General features: G+C 43.1%; 1 protein-coding gene and 1 pseudogene across 8 annotated transcripts in view; one reads left to right on the forward strand and one right to left on the reverse strand.

Annotated features, from left to right (window-relative positions):
- Positions 1 to 13,210, reverse strand: part of MCTP1 (multiple C2 and transmembrane domain containing 1) — a 627,604-nt gene that overhangs the window by 506,545 nt on the left and 107,849 nt on the right. The gene's annotated exons all lie outside the window — the stretch shown is intronic.
- LOC103349571 (vacuolar ATPase assembly integral membrane protein VMA21 pseudogene) lies at positions 1,401 to 1,705 on the forward strand (annotated as a pseudogene).

Here is a 13,210-nt window from a genome sequence, read left to right on the forward strand (position 1 = left end):
CATACTTCCTCTCATAATCAACAAAGCCCACAGGACTGCACCAGAGGCCCCTCCCACCAGCATATGCCTAGGTTCTACTGATTCCCACTCTACAGTACTGGTAAATCTAGTTCAGTCCCAAAGACAGAAAAATTAAGAGGTTCTTCTTAAAATTCGAGGCAAACAAACAAGAAAAAGTGACTTTCTATTCCTATTTATTTATTTTGATAGGCAGAGTGGAGAGAGAGAGAGAGAGAGAGAGGGAGGGAGGGAGGGAGGGAGGGAGGGAGGGAGGGAAAGGTCTTCCTTTACTGTTGGTTCACTCTCCAATGGCCACTGTGGCCGGTGCACTGCGCTGATCTGAAGCCAGGAGCCAGGTGCTTCTCCTGGTTTCCCATGCGGGTGCAGGGCCCAAGGACCTGAGCCATCCTCCACTGCACTCCTGGGCCACAGCAGAGAGCTGGACTGGAAGAGGAGCAACCAGGACAGAATCCAGTGCCCCAACCGGGACTAGAATCCGGTGTGCCGGCGCCGCAAGTGGAGGATTAGCCTATTGAGCCACGGCGCCGGCCTATTCCCTTTTATTTTACAGAGGGATACAACAGACATCAGGATACAATGGACAAAACACAAGTTCAGGGTCAGGAAAACTCTACACCAAAACCTTATTTAGCATTGCTGGGTCTACATTTTGTCTCTTCGGTTAAACTGAGATTCCTATTTATAGACCTTATTGCACCCTTAAGGAAACCAAAGGAGGTACCCGACATGAAAGGACTTAGATCTTTGGTTTTCCAACTGAAGACTGATTCTTTATCAAATGCTTGTTAGGTTCAGCACTGTTCTAAGAAGGGGCAAATCACAATGAGCAATATAAAGTCATTGTCTCCACGGAGCTGTCATTAGATAAAATTGTGGGCGTCTCCCCAAGTATATGAGTGGTCTTCCAAAGTTCATGAAAATGCCTATTATGAAAAAAAGTATGGATTTCCTGCACCAAAATTAACATCTAGATTTCAATTCCCGTACCTCTCTCTGTTTGAACAGGATCCTCAGGCCCACCCAACCCTTTTTAGTCCCTGTTGTCTAATTGGTGTCGTCTGGGCACCTGCAAAATACGTTTTCAGTTTAAGTGGAAGCTGGGGGGGGTCACTGACCAGGCGCCTGAGGCAGTCCATCTCACCAAGGGCTCTTCCAGTTGTGCCCTCTCTAGTGTTACCCACTCTGCCTTGCTCCAAGGCGCAGCACTATGCTTGCGTGCTGCTGTGACCCATAGTTCAGGAGCACTTTCAGGGCCTAGGAGCACTTCTGGAGCCCAGGAGCACTTCCGGATCCAGAGTCCAGGAGCAGTTCCAGACAGGAACCTGGGAGCCAATCGAGAACCGTCCCGCGCCCCACACCCCTGCCTGCCCCGCCAAGCCATGGAGCGCCGTGATCAATCCCAGCAGAACGCGCTGCAGCCGCTGGAGTTGAGAAGCGAGAAGTCCTCAACCTCTACCCTGAAGACACTCGTGTTCCTCACTGCTTTAATGATAACTGTGCCTACTGCCTTATGCTTCACAACGGAATCTTACGTATTTGAAGGTGCCCTGGGGCTGTGCAGTGGGACAGCTGGTTTTACGCGGCCATTGCTGCGGTGGTGGCAGTCCACGTGGTGCTGGCCCTCTTTGTGTAGGGGGCCTGGAATGAGGACTCGCGACAGTGGCGTGAAGGCAAGCAGGATTAAGTCAGCATCCCTTTTTGATAACAGTAAACAGACTTTCTTAATTGGGTAGATGCTGTGGAGGCATTGCTGATTTCAAAAAAGTCGGAACACACGGAAAGCAGTCTTAATAAGGAGTCACGTTTGACTATTACAGATGTTGATCCCTCTAATTCATTGGTTCCTGTAATCAATTTTAACCATACGAGTCTCTTATTTTCAAATGAGAATTTGGAATAGTTAAATCAGTTCCAAATGAATATGTTAACTGAGGTATGCATTATTCCAGGAAACAATTTGGTTGCTTTACAAAGAAAATATTTTGTAATATTGTGTCTTACAGCTCCCTTTTTAGGTTTATCTTTGGATATATTAATATGTGAATAGTAAAGCAAACGTCTCCTTAAAGCGGAACACTTCCCCTAACAATCATGAAAATACTTGGTCCTTGTATTTGGGATTTTCACGTCCTACTGAAAATTGCTCAAACTCTGGACATGAATTAATCTGAATGCCACTGAAGAATTTCACATGCAGTGTCATCCCTAGTCAATAAGACCCTGGCATTACATTATTTGGGGGAAAACTAGACTAAATCGTAGCCATTCATGGAAAACAACTTTGGTTTCCTGAAGGAGCCTGAGAGCAAAGAGAAGAGACTGCTGTGTTTCAGGTACTTAGCTTGTTTCTGTGGGTCAGCAAGCTTGGTGCTCCACAGACCAGTATTTCCATAAGCTGGTTGCTCCCACATTCAACACTGAAGGCAGATTTCAATTATGAGCCTTGTGGAAATTCCACTCAAAGTTGCTTTTTCTGATTTTTCAAAATTAAATGTGAATTTACACATTTATTTTGACATATAAAAGTGTTCATTCTTGCGTATGTTGGGAGTGCAAGCAAACCGAAAAACATTATTTTGATTTCTCAAGAAATATTCTCATTACAATTTCCAATCTACAGGTCCTTTTGGTCAGAACTTATCTGAACTGTGTTGTATGTGTGTGTGTGTCTTTGAATGGCTAACATTTGACTATCTAACAGATAATCCATGAGGTTCTTTTGAGGGAGGAAAAAACACCCAGAACCCTGTGATTTTACTATAGTCTTTAGTCTGTTTCTTTTGAGAGATTTGGTGCTGTTTGTTTACAATCTAAAAATGCTCCCCAAAATGTGTATGCTTTAATGATAAAATATTTCCTCTGTAGAAAGCTGGAAAAATTCGTATTCAAAAGGAAAACAATTACAATTCCCCATACTTCCATCTGGAGATAAGTGTTATCTTGGTTTATAAACTGTGTGTGTGTTTGAAAACTTGCTTAATGTTAGTAGGATACATGCTCAAAGTTTGCTTTCACTTAAAATTCTGCCAACTTTAGCTGACAGCCATTTGCACTTTTTCAGATAAGTGACGAATGGCCATTTTCTTAAAAAGCACAAACCACCTTTACTCTTTTAAAAGTTATGCTTCCTGTTACTGAAATCCTGATAAAACGGCCCTGGCGTAAGTGCTTGCTATTACCAGTTTGTCCATTCTTCATATTTTTTGTGTTCTGGAGCTGGTAAAAGGAATAGAAGGATGCTTAAATATAAAAGTCAAGCAAGGGGGCTGGACGTGTGGCTCAGTGGATTAAAGCCATGGCCTGCAGTGCCGGCATCCTATATGGGCACTGGTTCGAGTCCCTGCTGCTCCACTTCTGATCCAGCTCCCTGCTAATATGCCTGGGAAAACAATGGAGGATGGCCCAAGTCCTTGGGCCCTGCACCCAAGTGAGAAACCTGGATGAAGCTCCTGGCTTCTGACTTCAGCCTGACTCAGTCCTGGCTATTATGGCCTTTTGGGGAGTGAACCAGCACATGGAAGACCTCTCCCTCTCCCTCTCCCTCTCCCTCTCCTTCTCCCTCGCCTTCCCTTGCTCTGTCACCCTGCCTTTCAAATAAATAAGTACATCTTTAAAAAGTAAAGCAGGCATTTTTATTTAATTTTTGAGAAAAATAAGACAAAGACTGTTTTCAAATTATTGACTACAGTTTAAATATAATTTTAGTTATTCTAAATGTAAATATTGGTGTGTTATGTATGTGTGTGTGTGTAGGGTGAACTTTTAGTAAGATGACATTTGAGTCTGGGGCACTATATGATAGATTTCTAGATAGCTCCCTCCTTGAATGGCATGCTATATTTAGAGTTGGCTGCCTAATTTCTTTCTTCTATAATGGCCAAGGTTTCTCTTATAGTTTTGAGATTTTTATATATTTTTGGAATCAACAAATGGAATTTTGTTTTCTTATTTTTTGTATTTCAAAGGCAGAGTGACACAGACCCAGATACACAGAGAGAGAAAGATATCTTCTGTCTGCTAGTTCATTCTCCAGATATCTGCAATACCAGGGCTGGGCCCGACCATAGCCAGAAGCTGGGAGATCCACCCAGGTCTCCCACAGGGATGGCAGGTGCCCTAGCACTTGGGCCATCATCCACTGCCTTCCCACACACATCAGTAGGGAGCTGTTTGGAAAGCAGGGTAGCCAGGACTTGAGCCTGCACACTGGTAGAGGATGCCAGCACTATAAGTGGCAGCTTGATTTTCTGTGCCACAACATCAGATCCATACTTTTGATATTTTACACTATTAGTATTCTGATTGGTTTTAGACATTTGCAAAGTAGATAATGTGTATTTTTCAGCATGTATTTAAACAAGGCATGCAAAAGCAGTTGGAATTTTTTCTTGGAAAAAGCACTAAGTGTTTATAAGTTACAATCAGATGCTATGAATGATACTTAGAATTGTTAAAAAATAGGATTGATTTGGAAATGGTTTTTTTCCCTAGGGTTTTATCTGTTAACTCACTAGTTTGCTTCTGTTAATTGTGTTAAATAACAACATAGTATTTGGCAAATAGATTTTTCCAGATATGACACTGGATTCCTCTTGAATAATGTGTATACTTGAAGATGTGCAGGAAGTAAAGTTACATTTGAGCCCTTGTAAATGTTTATTGATAGAAGATGTTCACTATCGGTCTAAAACTGACTTCAAGAATAACGTCAATTAGGAAGTGTAACTTGAAGTGTCAGTCCCAGCTACTGGCTTAACCCCATGGACTGTGAGCAGATTACATTCCTCACCTCCCAGTTTGCCCCCACGATGTAATTCTGTCCTCAGTGTGCTGCAAAATGAAAAGTTGCTAGCGAGTGCATCTGAGGTCAGAGCTCTTGAAACGGATACCATTTTCTGTATCAGTAGAATCAGGTCTGAGTTCTTAGTGAAGAAGTTTAAACTGCCATTAGTAAAAATCACCTGTAATTAAAGGATACCTAACAAATAAGTTATAATAGTTAGAACGTTTTCATCATATAAAAATATCATTGGCTTTGCCCAAAGAAGCAGATGATTGACTGGCTTGGTGTTTATTTTCCATTTTCATTTACTTTTTTTTTTGTTTTGTTTTAAAGATTTATTCATTTATTTGAAAGAGAGAGAAAGAAAAGGGGGAGGGTGTTCCATCTGCTGGTTCACTCCCCAAACGGTCACAACAGCCGGAGCTGCACCGATCCAAAGCCAGGAGCCAGGAGCTTCCTCGGGGTCTCCCACATGGGTGCACGGGCCCAAGGACTTGGGCCATCTTCTACTGTTTTCCCAGGCCATAGCAGAGAGCTGGATCTGAAGAAAAGCAGCTGGGACTCAAACAGGCGCCTATATAGGATGCAGGCACTGCAAGTGGTGACTTTACCCACTAGGCCACAGAGCAGGCCCCTTCATTTATATGTTAGGTATGCAGTTAGTAGACCCAAGGAGACTAGTAAAAACAGTTAAGTAAAGTGTAGACAAAGAAAGATTAAGGCTGAAGGGACGTGAAACACAGGGTTTAAATCCTGCTTCTCAATGTCCCGTATGTATTTCTTATCTCCAGACAGGTTTATGTTTATTGGTTAATTTATGTCCAAGTGAAGTTGTAGACCATTGTTACACCCACTTTTTAGGATTTACCTGTGGTACAGAATGCGTCACTTGTTTAGGTCAGTGGCAGATTTCTCTGTTGTCAAGCACCGTGTCTTGGCCACCAGAGTGGAATCTCTATTAATTCAGACTTTGCTCCATGTGTAAGATAATTCTTACAAGAGCTAGTTTGAAGTACACAGCAGTAACTTGGTGAGATCTCTCCCTGTCTCAAGAGGAAAAGGTCACCTTACAAAGACATTATTTCCCGAGACCTTTGGAACCTGTCAATGTTACACACCATCTGTGTATGTCTTCATCTTTGATGTATTGCTTCAAACAGTCCATAATTCCTCCACATTGCTCCTGGCCACACTTTCCTTGCCTGCGTTGTTGCCATGTGTACTTGAGAGTAATCCCTGCATTCCTTTGGAGATGTTCTGGAAGTCACAGCTGTCATTTATACAGGCTGGTCTTCCTTTCTCTCATGGTCAGTGAACCCAACAGCAGGAATAGTAATAGCTAATATCTGCGCAGCACCTTGCAGCTTACAAAGGACATTCATACGTTCTCCCTGAGGTTTACAGAGTGAACCTGTTAGGAGGTGTCTCTTGATGCCAATGCTAACAGTGGCAGAACATTTAAATCGCTATTGTCACTGAATATTGTGCTGAATAGTGCCCTGACTAGGGGGAGAATTTAGATGTGCTATGTTTCAAGCTGTGTATAATTATCAAAATGAGGGGGGAGGGGGTGGCTTAGGTTCTTTAGCCACTTGGATCAGATTTACTTTTATAAGTGATGCTTTTCTAGCCGTTATTGGGATAGATTTTTGTATTCACTATACTCTAGCCTGTAATTTGTATAAATTGCCCTATGTTGTCATTTTATAAGTGTCCCTTAAAATTTTCAACTTTCCACAAAATTTTTAAGTATCTATATAAGAGTAATATATTTATGAGTCTATATGAGAATAGATGTGGGGGGGGTAGAGATTTAAGGAATTGAGTCACGTGACTGTGGAGGTTTGATGAGTTCCAAATTTGATGAAGTGGATCAGCAGGCTGGAGCCCCAGGGAAGCACTGCAGTGGTGATGACTACCAGAATTCATTCTTGCTAAAGGGACCTCGACTTTTGTTCTGTTAAGGCCCTCAAGAGATGAGGGCTGGATGCGACCCACTCACATTACAGAGAGTCATCTACTTTATTCAAAATCCACTGATTTCAATGTTAGTCACATCCAAAATCATTCAAAGGAACATCTGGTATGTATTTGATCAACTGGGATCTATGTCCCAGGGAAGCTGACAGCTGCCTAGAACTGAACACACACCACAGGAGCACTTGTGAGTCTGAGAAATATGAGTAAGATCAGCTGATCATATCTACCTCAATTTCCTGATACTAACATTGTGCAATGCTTCTGCCAGATATTCCTGTCAGAGAAAACAGAACAAAGGGTACATGTTTTGGGACTGGCATTGTGGCATAGTGGGTTAAACCTCTACCTGCAGCACCAATATCCCATATGGGCACTAGTTCATGTCCTGGCTGCTCCACTTTCAATACACTCCCTGCTAATGTGCCTGGGAAAACAGTGGAGGATGGCCCAAGTTCTGGAGCCGCTGCACCCACACAGAAGACCTGGGTGAAGCTCCTAGCTCCTGGCTTCAGCCTGGTCCAGCTCTGGCTGCTTTGGCCATTTGTTGCCAGCTAATCAAAGATACTCATTCTCTCTCCTCCCTTCCCACCCAGAACTCTGCCTTTCAAGTGAATATTTTCTACAACAATTTTATTAACACAAAAAATACATATACACTATGTAAATGACTCTCACTGCTCCTAACAGTCCCAGAATAGAAATAGATCAACTGTCCACCAACAGGTGACTGGAGAAATGACTTACAGCATTCTTCTCAGGAATAAAAATGACAATGCTTATAACTGCAACACCATCATTAATATCCCAGACACTATTTTGAGTGAAAGAAGCCAGTATTTCATTTATATGAAGTTTAGACCAAATAAAGGCTCACGTAAGAAAATGAGAGCAGCGGATGCCAGCTGAGAGCAGGAGTGGCAGTGACCACCAAGGCACCTGTGGGCCTTTCTCAGTTGACAGAAGTAGGAGGAGTCTCCAAGAGACTCATGGGAAATTCTCTTTTGATTCCAATTTCTGTGAATTTTTAGAAGTCCCCTCAAATTATATTAGGGTGGTGGTTACAAGGTATGCACGTTTACCAAAACCCACTAAAGTGTATCCTTAACATCCACGCTTTTTATGTAAATTTTCTCTCAGTGAGTTAGGATTTTATTTAAATTTTATCCCAATAAGTTATGATTTATAAGTGTTAGCACGGTGTTAGAGAGGAGAGGTGACTAAGATACACAAGGGAGTGTTGTGTGTGAGTGTTGGGGGTGGGAGGTGGGGTCCTGCTGCAGGCGTTGTAGATCCAGGTCTCACAGCCTTCAAGGTCACAGTGTGAGTCTCTTTTCTCTGGCATGCCTCCTTGCATCACAGAGTGCAAGGTCATGAGGACCCCAAGGCCTATGCTTCGTGAGAGAGAGAGAGGCTGTGAGCAATGACTTAACAGTCTATGTAGGCTATCGTTTGTGTTCCTCCACATCTGCGTCACCGGGGTCATCTCCAAACTTTAAGTGAACACAGGAAGAATACAGGCTCAGGAATACACCTAATGCATGCCCAGCCTAGGCTGTGCACTCTTGATTACTAAGCATTCCCAGGGAACCAACCAACAGACCAGGAGATGAAACAACACGTGAGATGTTGATTGGTCATCTTTCTCTACAGACTTGGCAGGAGAGACTTCTGTACAAAGGCAATGACATGGATTCCAGAGAAAAGCGACCTTAGCTGAAGCTGCAAGACTTACTAATGGCCTTCTACAGCCTCAAGCTGGCTGTGCTCTCAAAGCAACTGGAACGTGTGCCCAGCTGAAAGGGAGACACCTTGGGGAAATGAGCAGCTGCCTACCACATATGCCTACTGGATCTGGCATTCAGCCCTGCCGCCCAGACAGCGGGGATCTCCAGCCAGCCTACAGAGAAGCCGATCTTAGGCAACCGCATCTTCACCTTAATCTTGAAAAATGAAGACAAGAGGAAAAGAGGTTGGAGATGCTGAACGTAAAGACAGCATTCAGTCATTCTGGGGTTAATTCTTCACAGCAAAGAAATAGACCATTATCTTTTCGCCTGGTTTTTCCTGCTACGTCTCTTCTTTTTAGGCGCTTATACTCCAGAGTTACTGATTTTTGTCTCTTTTTCTAATGTGAAATTGGTAGCAAATGCATTACATCTTAACTTCGAACCTGGACAGCAGCAAAGAACGAGCCACTGAAGTCAGGAATCCGTGCCAGTTACTAGCTGCCTGCTTCCCAGTTTCCTTACTGAAAAAACACGGATATAAATATTTCCTTCACCCTCTTCCTGACAAGGCTGTCAGGGTGATCCAGTAAATGAATGAACACACCTAAATCCTAGGTCGTGTTTCTTACATGCTTTTGATGTGTAGTTGAAAACAGGCTTTATAGAAGGGATCCATTTGCTATAGGTCTACTTGGAAAAGTTTGAGAATAAAGTTTGACAACCCGAGCAGCCAAAAGTAAATAAAACTGGCCTATGGAACTATAGAATCTGAAAACTTCCAACAAAGTAGAAAATTAACCTTTATATTTCAGTTTATACAGTACAATAATGGTGTGAAATCAGAGTCAAATACAAAGAAAAGTCAAAGCCACTTTGTGAATTCTCACAACTTTTTGACAAGTGACTTGATACTAAAGTTCAATGCACATGATAGAAACACACAAACATAAACTGTTAATGAAATACTTCCAATCCTTCTCACTGTACAATAATAAAAATATAACACCTGCCTATAATGCCATATGAAAGAAGTCAGAGAACTATGCAAATATCTGTATGAAGGGCTCATGTTAAAAACATCTGTGTTTAGACTAAAAATTTCAGCAGAAGAAAAATCAAGAAGAAAACATTTTCAAAAGTCTGCTGGACTTCAAATACAAACTTTTAATAAGGCGAACCTACATCAGTATAATGCAATCAATATTTACACTGTCCTCTACCACAAGTCAATCTGCAAAGAATTTTATAGATCTAAGAATCCACCTGCCAGCGTCTTCATGATTCACCCAGAGAAACACTCTGGGTCTCCTTCCATCTTTCTTTTTAACCATAACACCTTATTCATCTCATGACTAGGTTCTTACCTCATGAGTCCCTTTCCTTTAATCATTTTGGTTTTTCGAACATGTCTAAGATGGTAGAAACAGGCCTATGGGTTTGCTTGAAAACATTTCCTCTATTGTTCTTTCTCAAGTGTTCTGCCTTATTTCACTAACAAATGCATTTTGGCCAAGCAGAATATGTGTTTTCTGGACTTTCACCTCATGTTACAAGTGCCCGGTTATCACTCAGTAACCTGTTTGTGTCTCCTCATAGTGCATGAAACTGTTACCTTAAGTTGAGCTTTCAAAGGCATTTGCTATTTTGGGATTGAATCTAAATACATGTATTTACCAGACTGGCCTTCTGGAGAAGGAATGAATGCCATTTTCCAGACACATTCTAAGTTTTGTAAGCAGTTAATTTTGGTCCAATCTTATTGGCTTTGCTCAACCTTCCTAATTGTTGAGACAGCTGGTCATTGTGTCACAAAAGTCAGAATTCTCACTACACAACCAATATTTTCAAAAGCAGACACAACCCATAATTTACATTTTTTTCTCCAAGACAAGTTTCCTTGTCACCTATATCTTGCTGCTGCCAAAAACTCTGTGCCCAGAGAGAGTGCCCAAGAGGTGAAAAGCACTTTTCACATTAACCTAAGCAAAGTAACTAAAAATAGTTATTTAGAGACTTATGTTTCTGGCAAGTTTTCCAGGGTGTGCTGTATGATCATAACACAGCACATAAAGAATGTGACATGGTTTTTTTCCCCCTTTATGATACTCAGAATCCATAATTTGATGTTTTCCACTATTTCCCCCAGCTGCCAGGAAACAGAGTCAAATAAATCAGCTGCCCATTATACAACTGTATCAGCCTCTCTGAACAAATTGATTTCTTTTCTTTCCCAAGTTACCGAGTATTGTCTAGCAATGATGCATGAGTTTTATTGAACATATACTATATAATAAAACCTTTCCCAAATCTCTTTTAGGGAACATAGGAAACAAGGAAAGTAAACACAAACACTGATCAAAGGAATAAGTCTGGAATTAAGTAAAAATTATCAGAACATCTTGAATGCATTTGTATACTTTGGAGAGGCACTGAAAACCACACTCCATTAAATAATATAGATTGTAGCTTAGTTGACCTATTGGCCATTTGTAGGCCTCCCACAGGCTTTAACTATAGAACATCAGAGGACTGAAGAGCACAATGGCTGTTTGGGTCAATATTAAAGCCAAGATTTACAGAAGCCTGTAATGGTTCCAGTGACATTTCCTTCCTGCTTCTCCGTATCAGCAGGAGTATCTGAAGGGAACAGGCTGCTATTTGCTGATGAGAGCTGACAGAGAACGCAGGCTAAGCCGGATGCCAGGTAGGAAACTAGGCAACGAAGCATCACCATGTGCCAGTCGTGGGACACTGCGCCCGCCCTGCTGAATGAGTTCACGTTGAGTGGCCACGGCTTTCCTCAAAACTATATCAGGTTGTGCCCTAAGAAATGTCACTGAGCCACAAAATTATGCTCTAGCAAACTGAATAAATTTGATAAAAAATCCTTTTGAAGAAGGATTGAAGTTTGACAAAGGTCTAAAGAGATTTAAAAGCAAGTCAAGCAATTGTAGTCATGGGTGTACACGTTAGACACGACCATCTCACGCACTTCACATCTGCTTCCAGGCTTCTCCCATGGCACGGTGCTAACCCCAGCTGCTTCATTCTCTCTCAAAGAAAATGCAGTACTTTTTGTGAGTCTGTGAGGCTCTTTATTACTGATATAGTTTAGCTTTGCAAAGCACTTTTCTTTTTACAAAGGATTTTCATTTATACAATATCTTACTCAAGCCCCATCGCTGGAGGAGGACACAGTCCATTCGCATAAAAAGCAGACATGCAGACCAAAGACAACCCAGAGATCAAACGTGCATAGTCAAACCAGGCAGATTTGGAATACAGATGTTGGGAAGGCTTTGCAAAACCAAGATGTTGCCCCTCGTCGTCAGACTCAGTGGAAAGCTCCCATTAGGTAAAGTGTGTGGAGTGCTATTTTCCGGGACAAACTACACACCATTAATGTGGAGAAATATGCGAGGAGCAGACAAGTAAGGAAGAAAAACCTAACTGATGAATATAACCAGGATTAAAAAAAGAAAAGTTCTTTATCCGTCAACGCTCAAATCCATAGGAATGACATGAGAGAGAGAACAGAACTTCTTTTGTTATTTTAAGATAACAAGGTGGATTTTGATTCTGTAATCCTATAAGAACCCCAAGAGGGAGGTACCATCGCTACACCAAGCTGACGCTCACAGAAAGCTAGCGAACACTTCTAGACGAGATCCAAATCACACACCTGATGAGTGGTGGGGGGGTGGGGGGGTGGGGGATCAGCTCCAGGCAGTGTGGCTCCTAGTGGCTTGCACACAACCTCCCTCCACTTACTTTAGGCAGGAAGATGTTACCTGCTATGGGGAACGCAGCACGTGTTGAAACTGGGGAAAGGAAAAAGTAAGGCAGGGCTTATAGCACAATCAGTGCTCCCCGGGAGGCCTCATTCGAAGGGAAAATAATTAAGATACGTCTTTAACTGATCTACCTCACTGGCTTTCCAGCATCAGGGGTTTCTCTTCTCAGATCTGTTTTCCGAAGGCCCCTGTGGGATGCTGGTTTCAGAGATACGCGCAGTCACTGTCCAACAACTTAGCGCTCAAGTAATCACAAGAGGACAGTGATGACTTAGGACGCCTCAGTGAAGGAAAATGCACCCTGTATCCAGGGGGTGCCTAGAACCTGGCCTGCCCAAGACGAAAAGACAATGAAGACCTTACTCATCAATTCTGGCCCGATCACCTGGGTGGGAAGTGGGTGGGAGGGAGAGGGACCCTCCCAACACACAGAACAGCAGCCCCAGCACAGTGCCCAGACTCGGCGGATTCAGGGATCAAACCAGGCCAAGAGGGAAGGGAGGGACAACATGAACCTTGAAGCCTAAAAAATTAGGGGCAGAGAACTCTGCAGTGAGAAACGCTGGAAGGGAAGGCAAGTTGGTGAATTTGGCACCAGTGGGAGAACAAGGTGCAGCCGGGCCAAGCTCAGGAGGCAGGAGTGCAGGAAGGGCTACCAGGGGCGTCCTCCCCAGTGGCCCAGCCTAGAAGCCCCTCTGGAGATTAAGAATGGCCAAGAGCTGGCGCCACGGCTCACTAGGCTAATCCTCCACCTTGCGGTGCCGGCACACTGGGTTCTAGTCCCGGTCGGGGCACCGGTTCTGTCCCGGTTGCCCCTCTTCCAGGCCAGCTCTCTGCTGTGGCCCGGGAGGGCAGTGGAGGATGGCCCAAGTGCTTGGGCCCTGCACCCCATGGGAGACCAGGAG

The sequence above is a fragment of the Oryctolagus cuniculus genome, chromosome 14, assembly GCF_964237555.1.
Source record: "Oryctolagus cuniculus chromosome 14, mOryCun1.1, whole genome shotgun sequence".
Classification (NCBI taxonomy): domain Eukaryota; kingdom Metazoa; phylum Chordata; class Mammalia; order Lagomorpha; family Leporidae; genus Oryctolagus; species Oryctolagus cuniculus.